This window comes from Canis aureus, chromosome 35 (assembly GCF_053574225.1).
Source record: "Canis aureus isolate CA01 chromosome 35, VMU_Caureus_v.1.0, whole genome shotgun sequence".
Taxonomy (NCBI): domain Eukaryota; kingdom Metazoa; phylum Chordata; class Mammalia; order Carnivora; family Canidae; genus Canis; species Canis aureus.
Window position 1 is genome coordinate 16,834,756 of NC_135645.1, and position 23,506 is coordinate 16,858,261.

The 23,506-nt window shown below is 40.6% G+C and overlaps 2 long non-coding RNA genes across 3 annotated transcripts in view; both read right to left on the minus strand.

Moving 5' to 3' along the window:
* Positions 1-61: 61 nt before the first annotated feature.
* LOC144305421 (uncharacterized) lies at positions 62-11,551 on the minus strand. The gene is made up of 4 exons (XR_013372453.1): positions 11,492-11,551; positions 9,946-10,092; positions 8,648-8,792; positions 62-191 (listed from the first exon to the last, which is right to left on the minus strand). It is a non-coding gene; the product is annotated as an uncharacterized LOC144305421 (long non-coding RNA).
* Positions 11,552-17,401: 5,850 nt separating this feature from the next.
* Positions 17,402-23,506, minus strand: part of LOC144305037 (uncharacterized) — a 100,932-nt gene continuing 94,827 nt past the window's right edge. Inside the window, exons 9-12 of one of the 2 annotated variants that reach the window (XR_013372060.1) lie at positions 23,315-23,353; positions 20,134-20,215; positions 19,803-19,891; positions 17,402-19,700 (exon numbers count right to left, since the gene is read on the minus strand). This is a non-coding gene — a long non-coding RNA (uncharacterized LOC144305037). Of the gene's footprint in view, positions 19,892-20,133; positions 20,216-23,314; positions 23,354-23,506 lie in introns of both variants that reach the window. The other variant, XR_013372059.1, reaches the window with a different exon arrangement.

Sequence of the window (23,506 nt, forward strand, 5' to 3'; positions counted from 1 at the left end):
CCCTCTCTTCAGTAACAATTTGTACTTACTGAAACTTAATTCTCCTTTTCCATATAAATACCTGACTGATACTCCTACTGCTCAATTTCATTTTGTGTGCATGTCTTCTCTCCTCTAGGTTCTTTACCAGGAGCTGAGGGGTGAAGCAGTGGCCTAGACAGACAGCAGATTTTCTTTCATGGCTAATATTGCTGTGGAGGTAGACAGGAAAGCAATAAGCAAACAAATAGGCAGGCCAATTTCAAAGAGCGATTAGAGCTACATGGAGAAGAGAGTTATGAGATGGAGGGAAGTTGGCTTGCTTAGAATGAGAGATCCAAGAAGAGCGAGGGAAGTGACAAGTGAGCTGAAAAGGGGGAAAGCCATGAGGATATGGAGGGGGAATTATTCCAGGCAGAAAGCAGAGCTCCTCTGCAGGCCCTGCAGGGAAGGTAGGTCTGCATGCTTGAGGAGCGGTAAGGGTCTCTGTACCTGCAGCAGGGTGAGTCAGTGCAGAGCTGTAGGCTAAAGCTTTACCCTGTCACATTAGAAGATTTGAAAGCCATTGTGAGTTCAGATTTTATTCTAAATTTAATGAGGTTTTCAAGATTTATATTTTAAAATGTCTGACACTCAAGTGTTGAGTACTGGCTTAATGGCAGGCACTGAAAACACTGCAGAATCAGCTGGTGTCCAGAATTAATATTAGAAGGCTGGTGCAGCTCAGGGTACCCCTCCTTCGGGCCCCCTCCCACCCGCTCCCCCACCCCCCTCCCCAGCAATGGTAACTTCTGGGAGCTGGGTTGAAAAATGCAGGACCAGACATCCTGAACCAGAATCTACATTTTAATAAGTTCCCCAGGTGGTTTGATAAGAACTTTAAAGTTTGAGAAGTGTTTCCTAGGGCAGGGGGTCTCCACCTTGACTACATTCTTTTCTTTTTCTTTTTATTGATTTATTGATTTATTTAAGAGAGTGGGAGAACAAGTGATGGGGAGGGGCAGAGGGAGAGAGAGAGCAGACTCTCCCCTAACCAGAAAGCCCGACAGAGGGCTCGATCCCAGGACCCAGAGATCATGACCTGAGCCGAAGGTGGAACCACCCAGGTGCCCCAAACTTGACTATATTCTGCAATCACCTGGGGAACTATAAAAAAAATATTGATGCCTGCGGGTAACTGGGTGGCTCAGTCCTGCTATGTGCTCATTCTCTCACTTGCTCTCTCTCTCTCAAATAAATAAATTAAATTAAAAAAAAAATACTGATGCCTGCATCAGAGAGGCTGGTGTAATCGTCCTAGGATGCAAACAGGACATTAGCAATTGTGGAACCTACTCATCTTCCAAGTTGAAAATCTCCACCCCAGAAGTGAGAGTGGGTGACCAGCAGCTGTTTTTTATGCTCAGCAGATTTCCCCTAAGCTGTTTTTCTTTATTTTTCCTGGTAGCAGTTCCCAGGGATGCCCCTTGTTTTCCTTTCTCTGATCACCAGCAAACGTGCTTCTCTCCCTGAGGATTTTCAGAGTGGACCACATTGAGAAAAGCAGTCTGGCTGTCCCTGAACACAGACACACTGGCTTGTAATGTTAAGGATTAACTACTCTCTCTACTAGGCCATGGACTGTCAAAGAGAACAAATTTGAACAAGTTACAAAACCCTCAATGTTCTTACAAAAGTGATCCAGAGTCTAACGTTCCTAATTCCCTTGCACCTGCCACCTCTTCCAGTTGCTGGCACCTGAAATCTATCTCTCCCTTTGTCTTTTCCAAACCCTTGACCCTTGAGTTATTGGGCTTTTCTTTCAAGAGAGTTTATCCAAGTTTGTTGAGCAATGGTGTTGGCAAACCCAGCCAGGGGCGATGGTCTCGATTAGTGCAGCCCCCTCTGGATTGTGTGGGATGGAGAAGTTGGGAGGGAAAGCTACGGGGACTCATCTATTCATTTCCTGAGTTAGCAGCTGTGATAGATCAATCAGTAACAAAGACATGGAAGCAATTCACGCATTCATTCACTGATAGATGATGGATAAATAAGATATTTTATATATACATAAAACATATGACATATTTATACTTTTAAAAAAGATTTTATTTATTTAGTTATTTATTAATGAGAGACACAGAAAGAGAAAGAGAGAGAGAGAGAGAGAGAGAGAGAGGCAGAGACCTAGGCAGAGGGAGAAGCAGGCTCCACGCAAGGAGCCCGATGTGGGACTCGATCCCAGATCACAGGATCATGTCCTCAGCCAAAGGCAGACGCTCAACCACTGAGCCACCCCGGCATCCCACGATATATATACTATATGTATTTTTAGCTAGCTTGAATCACCTTTCTAAACTATTTGCTTATTTAAGAGAAAAGCTACAAAGATGGCAGCTCATTCTAAGTTTTCTCAACTTTGAGCCTCAACAAGTAGCCATCAGTTAAACCTATCAAGTGACAACTAGTTAGCAAAAATATTGAAGCTATCTATTAAGGATCAGAGTAGAATGACAAATAACTTCATGAAAATGTAAACTTCACTCAAAACTAATCTAAAAATAGATTTAAGACTTATGAACCTTACAATATTAATATTTTCTAACCAATACTTCAGGAGAACTAAAAGATATTTAGGAAACATTTTTGCAGTGCTTTCTCAGGAGGGCCTTAAAATGGGGAGAAGAGAGTTGTTATAAGTTGTTTTACAGTGGTGACATTATGGTCTGCCTTCTTCCTAATGTTTAAACTGTGGAAAAATATTGTACTCTTTGAGTCCATTTGGATAGTGTTCTTATGATGGTTTTGAGTCTAGGCCAAGAGTAATTGGAATTAATTCAGGAATTAAGCGCATTTATTCTGTAACATCTGGGCCTTGCTTGTTCTTTCAGTCATACTGCAATCATGGGCACCACTCTTGGATACTTTGAATTTCATTTCCCTCCTAAGGACTAGTTTTTCTACTATTAGTACTGTCATCTTAAGCATATTTAATGCAATCAGTAACTTCATTACAAATGCATTATATTTTCCATACTTTGTCCCTGATCAAACTTATTCCTACCGTAGGGCCTTAGCACTAGCTCTATCCTCTCCCTGGAATGTTCTTGCCTCTGCTCTTGATGTAACTGGCTCCTTTGTTGATTCAGTGATAAGCTCCCTCCTCAGAGAGCCACGTCATAAGACTGACAATCCATTCTCTGAGCCTTTGCCTCATCATCCAAACTAAAGTGGTCCCCCCAACATTCTCAATCACATGACCTTATGTTCTTTTCCCCCAGCATTGGCCACTAGCTGAAATGATTTGGTTTATTTCTTTGTCTCTCCTTCCACCAAAATGAAGCTTCCTGTGTTTGGAGTCCTTGTCTGTCTACTTACAGCTATAGCTCTAGCACCTAGAATTGTACATGGGATATAGTGGTGCTCATTGACTATGGCTGACTGCCTGTCAGCAGCATGTTGTAGTTTTGCTCCTACCATCTCATCCAGCTTTGGGAACTGGAATAAAACATTATCTTGATCTTTATTTTTAAAAAAGATTTGTTTATTTATTTGAGAGAGAGAAAGAGAGAGGCAGAGACACAGGCAGAGGGAGAAGCAGGCTCCATGCCAGGAGCCCGACGTGGGACTCGATCCCGGGTCTCCAGGATCACACCCTGGGCCAAAGGTGGCTCTAAACCACTGAGCCACCCGGGCTGCCCTATCTTTACCTTTAATGTATCAGAAAGACAACAGAAATTTTTAAGTATTATTACTTTTCAAAAGACTGGAAAATTACTGTTCTTTAGGATTTAAGATAGTAAGAATCTTGGAGGTAGAATTGCAAACCTAAGGCTTTCTCCCTCCACCCCCACCAAAGCCAGAGAGAGATTGGATCTTTCGTGCTACTTTAATTTCTGTCACTGTGACGAAAACTCAGATTGGATTCATTGCCTCAGAAAGATATCCCAGGCTGTGGTGATATAGAACAAAGAGAGAGGATCATGAAGATAAGTCTTGGCAGGAAAAGCATCTCAATAATATTGATAACTCATACAACATTTTACAAGTAAGTTTATCTCAAAGAAAAGTTTTACTGTAGTCACGGACCTGTAATCGGTTACCAATATAAATCTCTGTTTTGTTTCTGAAAAACTCTTTGTATATGCTTTGCTTTGTAAGCATTGCTGATAAACTGATAAACCATAGCAATCCTGGGAGAAAGAAAATGTGTTGCTGTCTTTTATGCTGTAATCCACTGCCAGAGTTAATACCACATTTAGGTTTTCTATAAACTGCCTCCTTCCCACACTCCTGACTGCTTTAATTCCAGCTGTGGATTCCACATCTGTTGAAAGGAGGATTTTATTTTTTAAACTCTATCCATGTCTCTGGTTTTCCCATATAACATGCCTTATTTTGGGATGTTATATTCCTGCAGAAAGATGAAGAGATCATTTGCTACTTGGACTTTTGTTTAGCTTGTTAGGTAATTAACTTCACTCTAACATGCCAGATGTTATCCAGTTGGCAAAACACTGCTTTCTTAACCCATCTGTGTGCTCATCTTTCCGTTTAATTCTCCAGATGTATTGTTCTCCTCCTTCTTGCAGAACCAACAGTACTGAATTCCTCCCCCCTGCCCAAATGTGCCACTTCCTAAATTTTACTTCCTTGTCCATAAAGAATTTGGGAGTCATCTGCACTTGTCTCCCAGGACCCTCTGGATCTCCTCCTATGGCACTCAAATCACCACCGTTACAAGACTGGCAATCCATCTGTAAGGGTACGGCAGTTCCGAAGCTGACTAAGTCAACTTGGGATTACGGCTTACTTCTAAATTCAGCTAGGCTTTAAGAGCTTTAGCAAAGATGTTTACCTTTTCTGAAGAATGCACAGAGATTATTTATGCAAACGAAGAACAAGTCATGCTGTACTAGCATTGGTGAATGATGAAAGGATATTTGTTTTAAAATCATTTTCTCAAGCCCCAAAACCCACTGAAAATATTTTAATGTCATTAACATATGTTATATATTTAAATAATCTTTTAAGCTTATAAATTAACTATACCAGTAGAGCGCATCACTTTAAAATGTAGACAACATCCTTACTGTTAGTTGATATCTCCTTTATAAATGATCAGTCTGAGAGGAAAAGAAACTCTTGATTTATTAAAAGGATAGGGGAAAAAAGGGGTGCCTGGGTGGCTTAGTCAATTAAGCTACCAACTCTTAATTTCAGCTTGGGTCATGATCTCAGGGTCATGGGATCTAGCCTGTGTAGGGGCTTTATGCTCAGCAGGAAGTCTGGGTGAGGATTCGCGCGTGCTCTCTCTTTCCCTCTGCCTTTCCCCTGCTCACTTTCTCTCTCTCTCTCTCAAAAAAATAAACCTTTAAAAACAAAAAGAGGGATAGAAAAAAACAACTATTTATATAATAATAATAACAAATGTTTATTGAGTGGTTACTATGCATCAGACCCTGAGTAAAGAGATTTACATTCATTATCGCTTTTAATCCTCATACAGACCCTAGAGCAGATACTATTATTACTGCCACTTAACTAACCTAATAATTCCTTTGCCCAAGGTCACATGGTGGATAAGCAATGCAGGCAAACAGGATTGTAAACAGAATATCAGGACATTGAAAATTTACTTCAGATTTTTAAAATTATCACAATTTAAGACTAAGAGAAGAAAAGCTTTGGAGATTAGGTTACTCTTTCCACTATTTTGTATTATGATAATTTTTAACACACGCTAAGTAGAGAGAATATGATAATGCATTTTAATATACCCATTATCCAGACACTATGCTTATCAAATTTTTGTGACTTTCCTTCTACCCTTTTATCTCTTTGCAAAACTATTGTATTTATTTATTTTATTTTTATTTATTTTTAAAGATTTTATTTATTTATTCATGAGAGACACACAGAGAGAGAGGCAGAGACACAGGCAGAGGGAGAAGCAGGCTCCATGCAAGGAGCCCAACGTGGGACTTGATCCCTGGACTCCAGGTTCATGCCCTGAGCCAAAGGCAGAAGCTTAACCATTGAGGCACCCAGGTATCCCTATTTTATTTTATTTTTTAAAAGTATCCTCTACACCCAACTTGGGGCTTGAACTCATGACCCCCAAATTAAGAGTCACATGCTCTACTGAATGAGCCAACTAAGCAGCCCTACAAAACCATTTTAAAGCAGATCCTAGATGTCATATTATTTCCTATCAGTATGTATCTCTTTAAAATGTGGCCATTCTCTTACTGACTAAATGTTAATATCAATCTAACAAAATTAAGAATAAATCTTTGAAAAAAAAAAAAAAGAATAAATCTTTGGTGTTGGCTAATTTTCAGGCTATGCATTTCCTGGTCTTAATGTATATATATTTTTGCATTTAGCTTGTCCAAATCAAGATCTAAATAAGGTCCACTGACACATTGGCTTATTATGACTCTCTGAATCAAGGGGAAGCTACTCTAATTTTTCCTCCCATGTCACTGATTTCTCCTGTAGAATATTCCATATTCTTGATGTGTCTGTTTTCTTCCCTGTGCCATAGCTCAATCTCTTTCTTTCTCCCATAGTTTTTGTAAATAGAAGGAAGCCCCAGAGTCTTGGTTAGAATCAGTTTCCCCATATTTGGCAGAAATACTTAGAGTGTGGTGTTTCGTGCTGCATCATATCAAGCACCAAAATGTCTCATTGTTTCTCTATATTTGCATTAAGATTAATCAGATTTGTGTAGTAACTATTGAATACCTCCACTCTAAAGATCACCATCAGCTTTTCACCTACTTGTTTCATCCAGTGATGATCGTTGATTGGATTATTACATTAGGAGTTGCAAATAGTGACTTTCTAATATTATCGTTCCTTCCGCATTCACTATCTCTAACTCTTCCATAGATGACTTTCTGACACTTACTAGGGCTACATCTTGACACAACACACTGTGCAAGGAAAGCTTACTTCTTTCCATTAATTATAAAACTTGGAATACAAAGTTGATGTCTCAGCAACTACCAATGTACAAAGAATTGAAAAAGATAAGATTGGTGGGGACCAAGAAGGGGGGCTCCCTATCTTTCCCTCTCATTAGTTCCATTATGAATTTACCATTCTCTGTTAATAAATAATACATCTACATGATCAAGTTCAATGGTGTCTAGTGTTCTATTATTTGGCTAAATTAATAGTTCTCAAGATGTGGTCCCTAAACCAGCAGCATTAGTTTCACCTGGGAACTGATTAGAAAAACAAATACTCCAGACCTACTGAATCAGAAACTCTGGGTGAAGTCCAGAAAGGACTTTAATAGGTCCTCAGGGTAGTTCTGATACATACTAAAGTTTGAGAACCAGGGGTTTATATCGGATTTGAATTGACCATTCATTTATTATTTTTATTATAACCTTGGTTCTCATCTCTCATCCTCACCTGCTTCACTTAGAATGACAAACTTGTTTCCTTTTTTTTCCAGTGAGCATACTGTCTTTTATTTTATTTTGGCTTTGTTTGCTTTATTACTGTCTCCAATTTCAATAAGCTCACCTCAGGATTTGGCAAACCCAGTTTTAGTTCTTTTATTTTTCATGCATAATTCCTAAGTTAGTTAGAAACAGTGAAATATTCATAAGAATCATAAAAATAAGGATCCAACTTTCATGTAAGAAAGTGCAATGCATTTATTTCTCAAACAAAAAAACAATAAAGGACAAAGAAGGTGGAAAGGGTTCTTTTGTAACCACTGCTTGGTTAAGCAGGGGCTAAGAAAATACATACTGCTTCCCAAAGCAAGGTCAGTGCTTTAAAAAATATATACATTTAAATCTGGCTCTTGGGCAGCCTGGGTGGCTCAGTGGTTTAGAGCAACCTTGGGCTCAGGGCATGATCCTGGAGACCTAGGATGGAGTCCCACATGGGGCTCCCTGCATGGAGCCTGCTTCTCCCTCTGCCTGTGTCTCTGCCTCTCTCTTTCTCTCTCTGTCTCTCATGAATAAATTAATGTGTCTCTCATGTGTCTCTTTTCTCTCTGTGTCTCTCATGTCTTTTATTTTAAATAATTAATTAATTAATTAATTAATTAATTAATCTGGTTCTTAAGCAGTATATTATCAAATCCAAAGCAGATACTGGATCTATATTAGAATCACAGAGAAAGAGACTTGTTTTAAAATATTAAATATCAATGCTAGAACTTTGCTGAGTCTCATGGACAATTATCAAAAGGCCATTAAATCGATAAGGAAAATAAATATATACCTTACAGCAAGTCAAGCCCCAATGGTAATATTACGATTGAAATATTCTCCCCATGAAACAAGAGACTCTTTAAAAACAGAAGACTTTTTAGGTAAGACAGATTATATTATGCATTCCTGTGAAGTGAGGGGAAATCTTTCAAAGAGAATTAATGCAATATGGGAAGAACACAGGTACCAGATTGCACTGAAAAGCAAGAAGGCTATCAAAGACTCACTGGACATGGCAATATGAGCTTTAAGGAACAGTGCAGCCCCTACAGATGGGATACTTTGTACTCTAGAATTTGCTCTTTGTATTTTGTACCCTGTCAGCACAGTGCCTTGTATATATTACCTTTTAGTACAGGTATCTGAGAACTGAAGGAAGAAAAATGAAAATTTGATCAGAGTAACATAGAGAAAGTAGAAAAGTACTAAAAATAAATGTACTTAACTCTTCCACTGGAGGCCTACTCTGCCTCTGGGGCCGCCGCCGTGCCCTAGTGATCCCTGAGAAGTTCCAGCACATTTTGTGAAGGTATGCTCATGCAGTATCGAGGAAAGCAGACATCGATCTCACTGATAGGGCAGGAGAGCTCACTAGGAGGAGATGAAATGTGTGATCACCATCATGTAGAATCCATGCCAGTACGAGATCCCATGCAAAAGGTTTTTGAGCAAAGGACGTGAACTATGGAAAATACAGCCATGTCCTGACCAGTCTGGATGACAAACTTCATGAAGACCTGGAGCAACTGAAGATTTGGGCCCACAGATGGCTACACCACTTCTGAGGACTTTGTGACTGAGGACAGTATACCAAAGCTATGCCACCATGACCACACTATGAGTATGTACAAAAAGAAATAAATCTGTAGGACTTATTTGCTAATAAGTAGTTTATAGATGTATAAATAAATAAGCTTACTTAGATATCTTCTCTTCTATTTTCCTAGACCCATCACCATGATGTCCTCCCCTAACCTCACACCACATATCATCACTATCACCTGCCAACCAAAGCCCTGACTTGTCCCATATACCCAACATCGATAGAGCCCATCTGGAAGAACAATCTGAGCCAATGTCAGGACTCCTGTGGCCAGGCTTAGCTTTGGCAACAATGAGGAGGACTGAGCAATGTCCTTATACCATTTCGTTCATCCAGATGTTACTCTAATACTTAAGCCAATATTTGTGTGTTAGGTCCTAAGACTAAGGGTTCACAACATGAAGTTAAATAAGAAGTAGCCTCTTTATTTTTTTTTTTACTTTTTATTTATTAAGTAATCTCTACCCCCAATGTGGGGCTTAAACTCACAACCATGAGATCAAGAGTTGCATGCTCTACCAACAGAGACAGCCAGGTGCCCCAGAAATGGTTCCATTAGTCAAGGAACTCCTGATCTAGCAAATCATCACACTCTAGAAAGAACTGTGCAAGGGGCAACTGGGTGGCTCAGTCAGTTAAGCATCTGCCTTTGGCTCTGGTCACGATCCCAGGATCCTGGGACCGAGTCCCATGTTGAGTTCCCTGCTCAGTGCGGAGTCTGCTTCTCCCTCTCCTTCTGCCTGCCACTTCCCCTGCTTGTGCACTTGCACTCTCTGTCAAATAAATTAAAATATATATATATTTTTTTTTAAAAAGAGAAAGAATTGTGTAAGATCTGCAAATATTAAGGAGGGAAGAATTAACTGAAGTAAAGCAATTTGTCAGATAATTAACAAGGACATTTTATCAGGCCGGTCATACCTTAGATTTTTAAATAGACTCCAGGATTTGCAATTCCACGCTCTTTAAGAAAGATGTATTATGGTTCTCTCCTCTACGCAGTTTCCAAATCATGGCCAACACCTGATAGACACTTGATCATATACCCTTGGAATCATTTTCTGCCTGCTTGGGTCATGGCAAGAAATAACATCAAGTTACTAGGACCTGTAGTCCCTCAAGTCCATGACACATCACCTCTCTTCCACATGTTCTCTTTCTTTCAAGTGCAGTGTTAATATCACCATCTTTCAGTATCCAAATTTAAACTTCAGTTTTTTAATGAAGTTCAGCACCCCCATATCTAAAAATTTCCCATGGGGTTCTAGCTCTATAAGCTTCACATAGCCTTCCCTACCTTCCCAGTCCCAACAACAACCACCTCGTTCTGGTCTTCATGGTCCCTAGAAGGCAGTCCCGCAACAGCCCCTTCCCATAGTAATTTTCTTAATGTACATCTCCCAGCATGCCTCTCTCAGGAACACAGCTGTTCTCATCATTAAATTCTCATCAGTGCTGACCCATAAGTCAATAAATGTTTGTTGGAATTGACCCTTGGCGCCTGCTAATGAACTTCCCAAGGTGAGCAGGAGGATTTAAAATTCTTAGTATCTGTTTCAGTGTATTATCAAGAATGTTCACTAGCTGGAGTTTCTCTCTCCTCTGGATAGTTGTGAGGTTCTTTAAGTTATTTTATTTTATTGTTATTTTGAGTAGGCTCCACACTCAATGTAGGACTTGGACTCAAGACCCTGAGATTAAGAGTCACATGCTTGATGGACTAAGCTAGCCAGGCACCCCTCCTTTCGACAGTTGTAAATAAATTCTAGCCTTGGGATCCCTGGGTGGCACAGCGGTTTGGCGCCTGCCTTTGGCCCAGGGCGCGATCCTGGAGACCTGGGATCGAATCCCACGTCGGGCTCCCGGTGCATGGAGCCTGCTTCTCCCTCTGCCTATGTCTCTGCCTCTCTCTCTCTCTCTCTGTGACTATCATAAATAAATAAAAATTAAAAAAAAAAATTCTAGCCTTGACATAGTCTTTTTCTCCACCCTACATGGCATGACTACACTGCCTCTCTTCATTTCTACCACTTACAAACCAAGTTACAATTTTGAAGTTTACAGACTCTTATGTTTACTACATTTCAGGTCAGCTACTTCCTAATGGTATAAAGGGCCAACATCTTGTCCAAAAAAAATTGCCTTTGAGTCACATCAAATGAGTTATCATATCTGTATATTCTTACATGCTTAAAAAAAAAAGCTTGTATTCCATAAGGATTTATGACCTTTTATCAAAGTCCTATCTAGGTCAATATTTGTGGAATTCATCTTTTATGCAGCAGAACCGTTGTTCTATATGGGATGATCAATCTGTACAAATAACCTAATCACTACATTTAGTATTGCATGGACTCATTTAAGGGTCATGTGGGGTGAATGCTCTCATCTATTCTTTTTAAAACACTACACATTGACAACGGGGGAAGCCTCCTAGATAGTGGGTCCTACATAAGACTACACTTACTCCAATATATTTCCAACACCGTTCTGCTGTAATTGCTGCCAATTGACTGCATGAGTGGTGCTCTTTAGAAGTGAAGGATGATGTCATAAAGAACCACAGTCAAGTAGACAAGGAGATAATAGCTGTACTATCCAGCATAGTAGCCACTAACCATTTGTGGCTATTTACATTTTAATTAAAATTATATAGAATTTAAATGTAGTTTCTCAATCACACTAACTGCATTTCAAATGTTCAGTAGCCGCATGTGGCTAGAAGATACCTTATTAGACAAGATTGTATAAAATATCATTCCAGAAAGTTCAATTGGACAATTCTGCTTTACAATTTTGTGTGTCGGTGTGCCTTAAAATCACCTGCAGGGCATTTTTTTTTTTTTAAGATTTATTTATTTATTTATTTGAGAGAGTGAGGGACAGAACATGAGAAGAGAGTAAGGGCAGGGGGAGAAGCAGATTCCACACTGAGCAGGGAGCCTTATGTGGAGCTCGATCCCAGAGCCCCAAGATCATGACCTGAGCTGAAGACAGACACTTAAACAACTGAGCCACCCAGATGCCCCACATGCAGGGCATTTTTTTTTAAAGATTTTATTTATTTATTGAGACGGGGGGGGGGAGGCAGAGACACAGGCAGAGATAGAAGCAGGCTCCCTGCAGGGAGCCCGACGTGGGACTCCATCCAGGGTCTCCAGGATCACGTCCTGGGCTGCAGGCAGCGCCAAACCGCTGAGCCACCCGGGCTGCCCAAGAACCAGATTTAAATGTATATATATTTTAAAGCCTGCAGGGCATTTTTAAAAATAGCTTACCCAGTACTTCTGAGGCAGAGATGGAGAATATGCATTTCCCAGGTGATGTTGCTGCTGCTACTGGTCAGTGTCTACATGTCAATAACCACATGGCTTAGGAGTTAACATCTCAGGTTACTGAGACAGAAACACCGGAGTTTGAATCTTAAACTCATGTCTCATCAACTGTAGGATATTGAGTAACCCTCTGAATATCAGTTTTCTCATCTGCAGAACAGGAATAACAACGATAACTAGGGATGCCTGGGCAGCTCAGTGGTTAAGCACCTGTCTTTGGTCCAGGGCATGACCCTGGAGTCCCGGGATCGAGTCCCACATCGGGATCCCTGAATGGAGCCTGCTTCTACCTCTGCCTGTGTCTCTGTCTCAAATAAATACAATCTTAAAAAAAAAAAAAAGATAACTAATAAGATAATGTAAATAGAATGCCTAGCACCTATGTGCTCAATAAATGTCAACTGTTATATCTGCCTAGTTTCTCTATTTCCAAACGGATTCCTACAGAAAGAGCACAACTAGAGGAAAATCAATCAAGTAACAGCTCAGTTTTGATGGAATCATCAGAACCACGTAGTAGGGATCACTATTAGCATTCTCAGATTGGTCCCTAAGAAGGTGTAACATCCTGGGCTCTTGCAGTACTGTGTTACTGGGTAAAGGTCAGATGATCCCAAGAACCTCAGAGAAGGATGGCAACACCAAACATAAACTTTACCAGTCTCACCACTTTCTAGGGATGTCCCTACCTCTTAACATTTAATAGAATTTAGGATAGCCATTCCACTCAGACCTGTCCTGAAGAACTGGAAAGTTGTTTTTCTTTTCTTTTTTTTTTTTTTTTTTGATTGGCCTGAGTCCATGCTTTCACCGTCTTGCACAATCATTAATGTTGTACATAATATATTAAATCTTTTTTTGATAAAGTCTGAATGTCAGGTGGTTAAAATACTGTTATGTAAAGAGATATTCCATTTTAAAATACAATCGCAACACAAGACATAGTGGCTAATTCTTTTTGGTGTTTTTTTCTAATTTTTCTAAAAATACATGCTAACTGCAAGAATTTCAAATACTACAGGAATGTCTGACACAGAAAATGACAATGCCCAATCATCCTTTTCCCCATTTCCATATCATTGCTGTACAAAAATGGTATCATAAAATACACATGGCTCTGAAATGTTTTTACTTAAAAATATATATCTAAGTTTTCTTTACTATAGAAGAATTCATTGCTCTCCTACAGTATTTTCAGTGCCTGGAAAGCATTTTACTGATTAAAAGCATCAAGAATTACTAGTCAAAAAAAAAAAAAAGAAAAAGAAAAAGAATTTACCAGTCCAGCTATCTATATCTGGATATGTGGGCTGTTTCAAGTTTTCCACTATTTCATACTTTCTATAGAAATTTCATACTTAGAGACATTTTGTATATTGTACCTTGTTATTTTCTTTCAGTAAAACTTTTACTTTTCAATTTTATTATGTTTGTTTTTGTGAGATCTTATATTAAAAAATGCACGATTTTCTTTGAAATCATCTATATATAAGACTCTATTGAGGGATGCCTAAGTGACTCAGTGGATTATAAACATCTGCCTTTGGCTCAGGTCAAGATCATAAGGTCCTGGGGTGAAGCCCCACATCAGGCTCTCTGCTCAGCAGGGAGTCTGCTTCTCCCCTCTCCCTCTGCTCCTCTTCCCTCCTCTCAAGTAAATGATCTTTAAAAAAAAAACAAAAAACAAAAACAAAAAACAAAACAAAACAAAAAAAAACAAAGACAAAAAGAAAAAACCCTATTGGATTGAATTGCTCTTATCCAACAGTTGTGAATGCATGTAAATATGAAGAACACAGATAAGAGGGAGGAGAAAGGATCACAGGCCACTGCCAAGGGTGGACTCTGCTGTCACAGAATTAAAGGGCCTTATAATCTAGTTTACAAACCCAGAAATCGAAGTTCTTCAGCTCTGTGAATAATCTCAATCTCAGTAAGTAGCCTCAGAGGAGACAGAGGCATAAACCAGAATGATTGATGTCAATTTACACGAACAAATGTAATTCTCAAGAGAATCAGAAAGCCCCTCGGGGGTGGTATTCTCTTTCTAGCCAAATGTTCCTAATTCTTAAGTGGCATGTAATTTGGTGAGTAAGAACACACAGCCTGAGGAGTTAGTTGGAGGTTCTGAAGGTTCCTGTCATCAGTCCTAACAGCAGACAGCACCTTTCTCCCTTGCTGCAGACTAGATCATGTTGGACAGTTAGCAAAACACTTGGGGGGATCCCTGGGGGGGGCCAGTGGTTGAGCGTCTGCCTTGGGCCCCAGGAGTGATCCTGGAGTCTGAGGATCGAGTCCCACATTGGGCTTCCAGCATGGAGCCTGCTTCTCCCTCCGTGTCTCTCTCTCTGTCTCTCATGAATAAATATATAAAATCTTTAATAAAAAAAAAAAGCAAAACACGGGAATCAGGAAGTTGCATGGTAGTAATATTTGATTGTGATTTCAATGTGCTCATCCTAAGAAGTCAAACAATACAGAAATATGTAGTTAATATTGAACACTTAGCCCTTACCCTTCTTTTCCCCATGTTTCTTCTTTGCTTCTGTGCTTGTTTTTCCCTGAAACTCTCTCTCACTTTAGGTTTTTCTTGTGTTGTGTCTTCATGTTTCTCTTGCTCTCCCTGTATTCTTTCCCTTACTATCTTCTCCCCTTTCACTGATCATAATTTATTATTGAAGAATAGTTTGTAATAATAGGGGTTCTGCACCCATTTCCCCCATAGGGAGCAGGATTTGCCACACCAAGATGTGATTCTCCAACACAATTGGAAACCCAAGTAGCACCCCTACGACAGCCACATGTCCTATAATTTAACCCAGTTGACACCATCTTCTCAGATAGTGTCAGACCCCACAGATTAAGGGCTCAGTCCTACAAAGCTGTCCCTCGCCACGTCCAGGTCATCACCTGTGCTTCCAACCCACCAGCTATAGATGGAGGTTCCAACTGATGAGAGGGTAAAAGGCAAGCCGAGGGCATAACTCAAGCTGACACCTGCAAACCAGCCCCCACCAAGATGGGATTTATAAATAACATTGTCAGGCACTAGTAACTGCCTAGGAAATAAAGGCAGAGGAAAAACAGTCAATGGATGAAGATTGCAGTCGTGTAGGACAAGAAACTCCACTATAGTTTGCAGCTGTCTTCATGATTTACAAGAAAAACAATCTTAGGGGCACCTGGCTGGCTCAGTCGGAAGAGCAGAAGAGTCTACGACCCTTGATCTCGGGGTTGTGAGTTCCAGCTCTATGTTGGGTGTAGAGATTACTAAAAAAATATTAAAAAACCACAATCTTAATAATAGACCCCCAGTAATCTAATAGACTCAATTTCCTGGAACCCTAACGGTCACCTTTACCTCCAAAGGTTAGAAAACCCTACATAATCAGTCACTCCTCACCATCACAATGCAGCTGTTTGTGCTTTAATGAAAACACCCTTTTGCATCATAAAAATGTCTCAAGAGTTCTTTCTTGACTGTTGGGCTCAAAGATCCCAAACCACGACCTCCTCCTTGGTTTCAAATAATGTGCCAGAGAGGCTCACAGAACTCGAAGAAACATTTTACTTACTAGATCATGGATTTATTGTAAAACGATGAAACTCAGGAACAGCCAGGTGGAGACACAGAGCTAGGAGGGGGAAATGGCGTGAAGCCTCCAGGCTTCCCACTGCACCACTCTCCCAGGACTTCCATGCACTCACCAGCCCAGCTCTCTGCCCCCTGTCCTTGGGGTTTTTATGGAGGTTTCCTTATTAGCGTGGTTGATTAAATCATTAGCCGCTGCTGATCGATTCAGCCCCTCTCCCCTCTCCCGAGTTAAGGGGGTGGGATTGAGAACTCCAACCCTCCAATCACATGGTTGGCTTCCTTAGCAACCAACCCCTCCTCGGGTACTTTCCAAAAGCCCCATCATTAACATAACAAGACATCTTTACTGCTCTCATCACTTAAGAAATTCCAAGGGATTTAGGAACTTTCTACCAGTCTCGGTCAAGACGGTGGGCAGGCCAGTTGCAGCATCAAGCCAGTGGCTGGAGGACATTTGAAAGTGGTATTACAATGCTGCAGGGTTCAATAAACTGGGGTTAATGGAGATGATACAATATGAGAATGACGATGTGAAAGAGGCCATAAGTAGGCTTCCTGAGAACCTTTATAACGACAGGATGTTTCACGGTAAGAGGGCACTGGACCTGACCAGGAGGCATCAGATCTTGCCTAAGGAGCAGTGGACAAAATATGAGGATAATTCTACCTTGGACTATATCTGAAAGAAGTTATTTGGGAAAGAAAGGAGTTAGGAATGGGCAAAGAAATAATCATGGTGTTGAAATCTGTGGCTGCAGCTGCCCTCAAATACTTCTAAGTTGGGCAAACCTGAAATGTACAATTTGGAACTATTTGAGCTGCAAATGTATTACTTTAAATAAATGTCTATTGTGATTATTAAAAAAAAGGAACTCTGTACCAGAAACCAGGATGAGGATCAAATATGTCACAGTATCCTAAAAACCCAAAAACACTTCCATTTTTGTGATTTCATGTATATTAAAAAAATTCATTAGTTTTACAGAAAATGTATATTTGCAGAAAATGTTGACCTCTAACAAAGTTGCATGACTGATATACTTTTCTTTTGTTATAATATATCCCTGGCTATATGGATAACCTAATTTGGAGATCATTTGAAGTGTCAGATTATGAGGTTATTTGAGAATGTGAAGCCTGGACCTCTTGGTTCCCTTTATGCTAAGACTTGGCCTCTTTTTAAGTAGTCTCAAGTTTTTATTTAAATTCCAGTTAGTTAACACAGTGTAAATACTAGTTTCAGGAGCAGGATTTAGTGATTCATCACTTACATTACCCAGTGCTTATCGTAAGTGTCCTCCTTAATACCATTTAACCCATCCCCTAGACCTTTTTAGGGTCTTTTTTAGCATGAAAATTAAAAAAAAAAATGAAAAAAGAAAATTTTAACTACTTTCAGAAAATTTTTATTTTTTAAAGATTTCTTTATTTATTCATGAGAGGCAGACATAGGCAGAGGAAGAAGCAGGCTCCCTGTGAGAAGCCTGATGCAGGACTCGATCCCAAGACCCTGTGATCATGACCTGAACCAGAGGCAGATGCTCAACCACTGAGCCACCCAGGTGCCCCAGGAAAAATTTTGTTTACTTTTTGCACATTTTTTTTTGTGAATGACTTTCAAAAAATGTTCTTCCATATCTATAGAGATTTAGAGGCTCACTGTTTAATTTCCCTTATGTCAGTACTCAAAAATGCATGCCTATAAATAGGTATTATAAGAACATTTTAAAGTCGTTCAAAAAAATATTAGGTCACAACTTTACAATAGAAAGCGTGTAAAGAGGCTCAGTAGCAATGCATTTCTGGGGATTTCTATAATTTTTTTTTTTATCAATACAGGGATGCCTAGGTGGCTCATTCAGTTAGCCATCTGCCTTCAGCTCAGGTCATGATCCCAGGGTCTTGAGGTCGAGTCCCAGGAGGGGCTCCTGTTCAGTGGGGAGTCTGCTTCTCCCTCTGCTCCCCTCCCTGCTTGCTCTCTCATTCACTTTCCCTTTCTCAAATAAAATAAATAAATAAATATAAAAAAAAAACCTTTTCTTATCAACACATAGAACATTTACAGTGGTGTAATTCAGAGATTGAATTTTGAATAATTTCCATCTATACTGCTGAGCACCTCCTGTACAACTTTTGCTTCAGTAGAGTGGAGCTCTCTGATGCATTCTTTTTTTTTTTTTTTTTTTAAGATTTTTATTTATTTATTCATGAGAGACACACAGAGGAAGGCAGACATAGGCAGAGGGAGAAGCAGGCTTCCGGCAGGGAGCCTGATGTAGGGCTTGATCTCAGGACCCCAGGATCAAGACCCCAGCCAAAGGCAGAAGCTCAACCACTGAGCCACCCAGGTGCCCCTCTCTGATGCATTCTTGAAGTGTTAGCACCATGATTTAATCTATTTGGGGGACATAGAAAATATTCTCTTTCCATCTTCACCTCTAATTTTTCCACCAAAAGTTAACAGGAGTCCCAGGGCACAGGAACACCTGGCTCTGGGGGTCCCAAGCTGACCAGGTTTTACCACTCACTGCTGACAAATTCCAAAGGCAGAGAGCTGAGTGGTGATGAAACAAGAAAGGAATTTCAGAGGCTAGCACCAGGAAGACAGTGGACTAATGTCTCAAAGACTGGCCCCAAAGTGTTGAAAATACTTCTAGGTTTATGTAAGAAAAATGCGGGACAGAGGTTGGTGGGGGTCCATGCAGCTGGGCAGTGAAGGTCAGGCCTATCAGGGTCTTGAGGTAGTCAGGTGAGGTCTTGCTGGCTCCCAGCACTCCTTACTGCCTGAGGGGGTGGTTTCAGGTCCCATCACAGAATGCTTCACCTGCTAGGTCGTGGCTGAGTTAAGAGATAAGCTGGAAAGAACTTGATCAATTAGAAAGTACAAACTGAGGTCAAAATGGAAGTAGTTGAAGTCTTCCCTCAAAAACTTTAGAACAGCTCAGAAAGATGTCTGCCCATCCCTTATTATGTTTTTCTCCAATGGTAGCAAATGCTTCAAAACCACAAAGGCAGGTGGTCCATTGATGCCTTTGCAACTCAGCGTTGATGTTTGAGGGGCAGAAAGAGAAACCTGTGTTCAGAATCAATATACATTGAATTCTAGATACGTTTTAACTCAGTATCATGTTTGAGAAGGGAAACACTCAGGAATAAGAAAATTGCACAATTGTAATTTTCAACCATAACACAGTATCAGCTACATTTTGCCTTCCTTTGAGATACTCAGATGAAAGGCAGGCTGGTATGAATGCAAAGTGCTATTATCTATCTTCTCTTTGAGGCTGCATTTAGTAATCATTCTCATTTAACTTACTCTTACTGTCCTATGCATGGTTATGCTTCTAGCTCAGGAGGAAAGCAATTCTTACCATAAAAGCCACCCTATTTCAGAGTCGGGTAAAATTTAAAGCCACAAGAAAGTGAATTATACTTGACAAGAGTTAAGGCTTCTGAGTAAAAATGCATACATGCTGCAGAATTAAATTAAGCCCGCTTTTATAAACTCTCGCTCCTAGATTCCTTGGGATACTTAACTACACAAAAAAAAGCCTCAAATACTTGAGTTTTCGATTCCCAGATTCCCAGTCATTGGGACACTGGAGCCAAAAGGACTCCAAGGAGGCACCACTTGCATCATCCCCATGTCCCCCTGAAGTAGACGGCACACCTTACACAGAGGCCTTGCATGCAGGCTGGGATGACAGGGATGCAGAGGAGAATAAAATCCCGAATGCAGATGGTAGCTGTGAGGATGAAGAGGAATCAGTGCTGCCAAATGTTTGGGAGGTAGACTCAGTAATACTTGGTGGGTAATGAGGAGAAAGAAGCTAAGGTTCTGTTCTCACACTGGGAACTGAAGAAATGGTCTCAGTCATCATGTCTTGTCAGAATCTTTGTGTTCTTTACTTCAAACTCCTGGTATCCAGGTGAATTCCTACGATCACAAACACTAGCACAGAGCCAGCTCTTTTCCATTTTCATATGCAATCCATTTCTTAAGGCCTGCAGGCTCACAGCTGCCTCGTTCCCAGGCACTTAGCAGCCAATGACTTGGGTAATTACACTAGTCAATCTCTGGGCACCATCATTTGGCTCGAAGAACAAAACTTTAAGAAACTTACCAATATCCTTCATGGCAATGATGAAACTCCTAGAATATCACTACATATAATTTACCTGGGTTTCCAAAAGCATTGTCCTCAGTGACACATTTGGGATAAAGTAGGGCCACAGAGATGCCATGGTGGTCTCCATGCACCTGCTCCAGAGAAAGATCATGAATTGTAGCTGACATGAAACTCAGAAGCCACTCCCTCACAGCTCCAACAGCCTGGAGGTAGGGCAACCTTTTTTTCTTTTTTTTAAGATTATTTATTTATTTATTTATTTATTCATGAGACACACACAGAGAGAGGGGGGTGGGGGGCAGAGACACAGGCAGAGGGAGAAGCAGGCTCCATGTAGGAAGCCCGACACGGGACTCGATCCCAGGTCTCCAGGATCACGCCCTGGGCTGAAGGCGGTGCTAAACCGCTGAGCCACCCGGTCTGCCCAGGGGCAACCTTTTTGTAATCGATCTTCTTGAGTGGATGCTTTTTTGCAATTTGTCAGTTCCAAGGTGCGTTATTTTTCAAATATATACTAAATTTTGTATGTGCTAGGGATGGCCCTGGGCCACACACTTACTTTGGGACTTAGCACACACACAGGAGGAACAGAAGCTGAAAACCTAATAACCAAGTAGGGATTGTCCTGGACTAGTTAATTGGGATGAAGGTAGGGGAGCAGGTAAGGGGAAGCAAAAGGGGAACAGATTGAGATTTTTAAGGAATGTTACGGTTTCATACAAACGTTTCGGTGTTCATGTACCATCACTAGAAGAGATCTGTAGGGCCTGAAGCTTCTATAGCTCTGGAGGTTCCTCTTTAAGATAAAGAATATCAAATTATAAACGCAAAATTGCTAGGGTCTTCACAGAAACTTGGAGTGGACCACTTATAAGTAAAGTGTCTGAAGCTTAAGCTCCAATAGCTTCATCTAAAGGTGCCCCTGATGAACATGTCCTGTTCTATATTTATTTTCTAAGTAGGCTCCACACCCAGCGTGGGGCTCAAACTCACCACCCCAAGATCAAGAGTCACACTCTCCACCAACTGAACTGGTCAGGTGCCCCCACGTACTGTTCTTTAAAGTAGATGTCATGGAAAAATGGGTATGGAACTCAGTGACACTGTGCTCACTTTTCTGGAACTCAACCTACAGTGAGATAATTAAAAAACAGAACCACTTTCATCCCTAGTGCTTGACAGAAAGGAGTGGAGGAAGGTAGTTTATAAACAAAGAAACCAATTTGTTTTCTTTTTCCCCATGATTTTAACTCTACCATCTACCTCCACCTTTAACCTCTTTTAACTCAACTTATTTTATTTATTTATTTTTAAGTTTTATTTATTTAAGCAGTCTCTACACCCAACGTGATACTTGAACTCCCAACCCTGAGATCAAGAGTTGTATGCTCTTCGGACTGAGCCAGCCAGGTGCCCCTAACCCAAATGATTAACCTGATAGCCTACCTTACTCTCCAGATTTACATCTAAATGACTCATCTGTTTCTTTCTCTCTCTCTCTTTTTTTTTTAAGATTTTATTGCTCATGAGAGAGAGAGAGAGAGAGAGAGAGAGAGAGAACCAGCCCAAGCAGGGGGAAAGGCAGAGTAAGAAGGAGAGGAAGAAGCAGACTCCCTGCAGACCAAGAAGCCTGACACAGGGCTCCATACCAGGATCCTGAGATCATGACCTGAGCCAAAGTCAGATGCTCAATTGACTCCATTGTTCTGTAAAAAAAATAACTTCATAAAGGGCACGGACTTCCACTATAGGGAATACTTAAAAGGAAGAGTATAAAAAACAAGGCGTGTCAGGTTCTAGTGTACCTATCGCAATACCAAATATGGAGAAAGAGGTATTCTTGTACACTGTTATAAATTGGTAGAAGTCATTCTGGATATGAACTGAACTCAATAAATTTTGAATAAGCCCAGCTCTTGTGACCCAGCACTTCTAGGACTACACAGTGCAGAGATTTAGACAAGTGCTCCAGCCAGCCTCCACAGGCGCCTCCTACCAAATCTCTCCATTCATCAAAAATGAAATGGTGGTGGTGGCTTGTGATACAATCCTGTTTTGTCTTCAGTAAATGCAGATTAATGACTTTGGAAGATTCATTGCCTCCAGGTAAACAACTACAGGCCTCATTAACTCAGCTCATCTTATTCAATTAAAACTTTTTTTGGAAGAGAAAATAAAGAAACAAAAAAGAAAACCTGGCAGGAATAAGCTGCACTCTCACATCCTTATTCGTCTCCAATACTATATTAATAGAAACATCTGTGAAAAAAAAGGAAGCCTCCTTTCCAGTGGAATTCGAAAGCTCTGAAGGGGGAATACTCATGCTTATACCCCTCACTGAAGCCCATATAACCAGCATTTGGAAGGATGACTTATTTCGACAAGGGAGGGCACATTTTACATAGGAATCTATCTCATGCCTTTAAGAAAAGGAAGAGCCCTCCTGGCCCCAGGAATAATGCTAACCACCGCCACGGCCAGTGAGAAACCACAACCTCAAACTCTTGCTCTTCTCCAATAAAGTTTTGTCCAAAACAACCCTCCCCAATTTCCTCCTAAAACCTAATAAAAACTGACCTTCCCTTTTCCTCTTTGGATTTGCCCAGGGTTCACCAAAGCTAGCTTATCTTGAATTGCAATCCTTTGCTATCTCCAAATAACCTTTTTTTTTTTTTTTTTTTTTTTTTTTTTTAACGTAAGTAAAATTACTGGGGCACCTGAGTGGCTCGGTGGTTGCATGTCTACCTTTGGCTCAGGTCGTGATCCCGGGATCGAGTCCCGCATCAGGGTCCCCGCAGGAAGCCTGCTTCTCCCTCTGCCTGGGTCTCTGCCTCTCCTTTTCTCTGTGTCTCATGAATAAATAAAAATCTTTAAAAAAATAAAAACAAAATAAGATTACTACTGTGGTATTCAATATATCCAACATTGATCCAAGATGTGCTGCACTAGACATTGTTTATTCGGGACATGTGAGAGCCTATTTAGCCATCCCTGCAGCCCTCTGAGTAAGAGCTATCATTTTCAAGACTCCCATCTTACAGGTGAGGAAAGGGAAAAAGTGTAAGGTGTCAGATAATTTGCTCAAGGTCACACAGCTAGTTAAGGGGCAGTGGGGTTTAAATGAAGCCTGGTTCTGGAATCTGTGCTCTTACCCACAACTCTCCAGTACTGGGCCAGGGGCCAATATCTCAAGTCTAGAGCTGCTATGGTGGCTTGGCTTCCCAACTCACCTTCTGGCATCTACGAGGATCCCTCTCCAGCTCTTCTTCCTCAATAAGGTTGAAAGACCTTAACAAAATGGTTGTCAGAGTCTGCCTGCCCTCACCCCCACTTTGAATTTCTCAATAGCTTTCCATTGCTCTTTGCCTACAGATTAAAAGGTCAACCTATCCCGACTGAGCTAACATTTCCCTCCTCCCCCT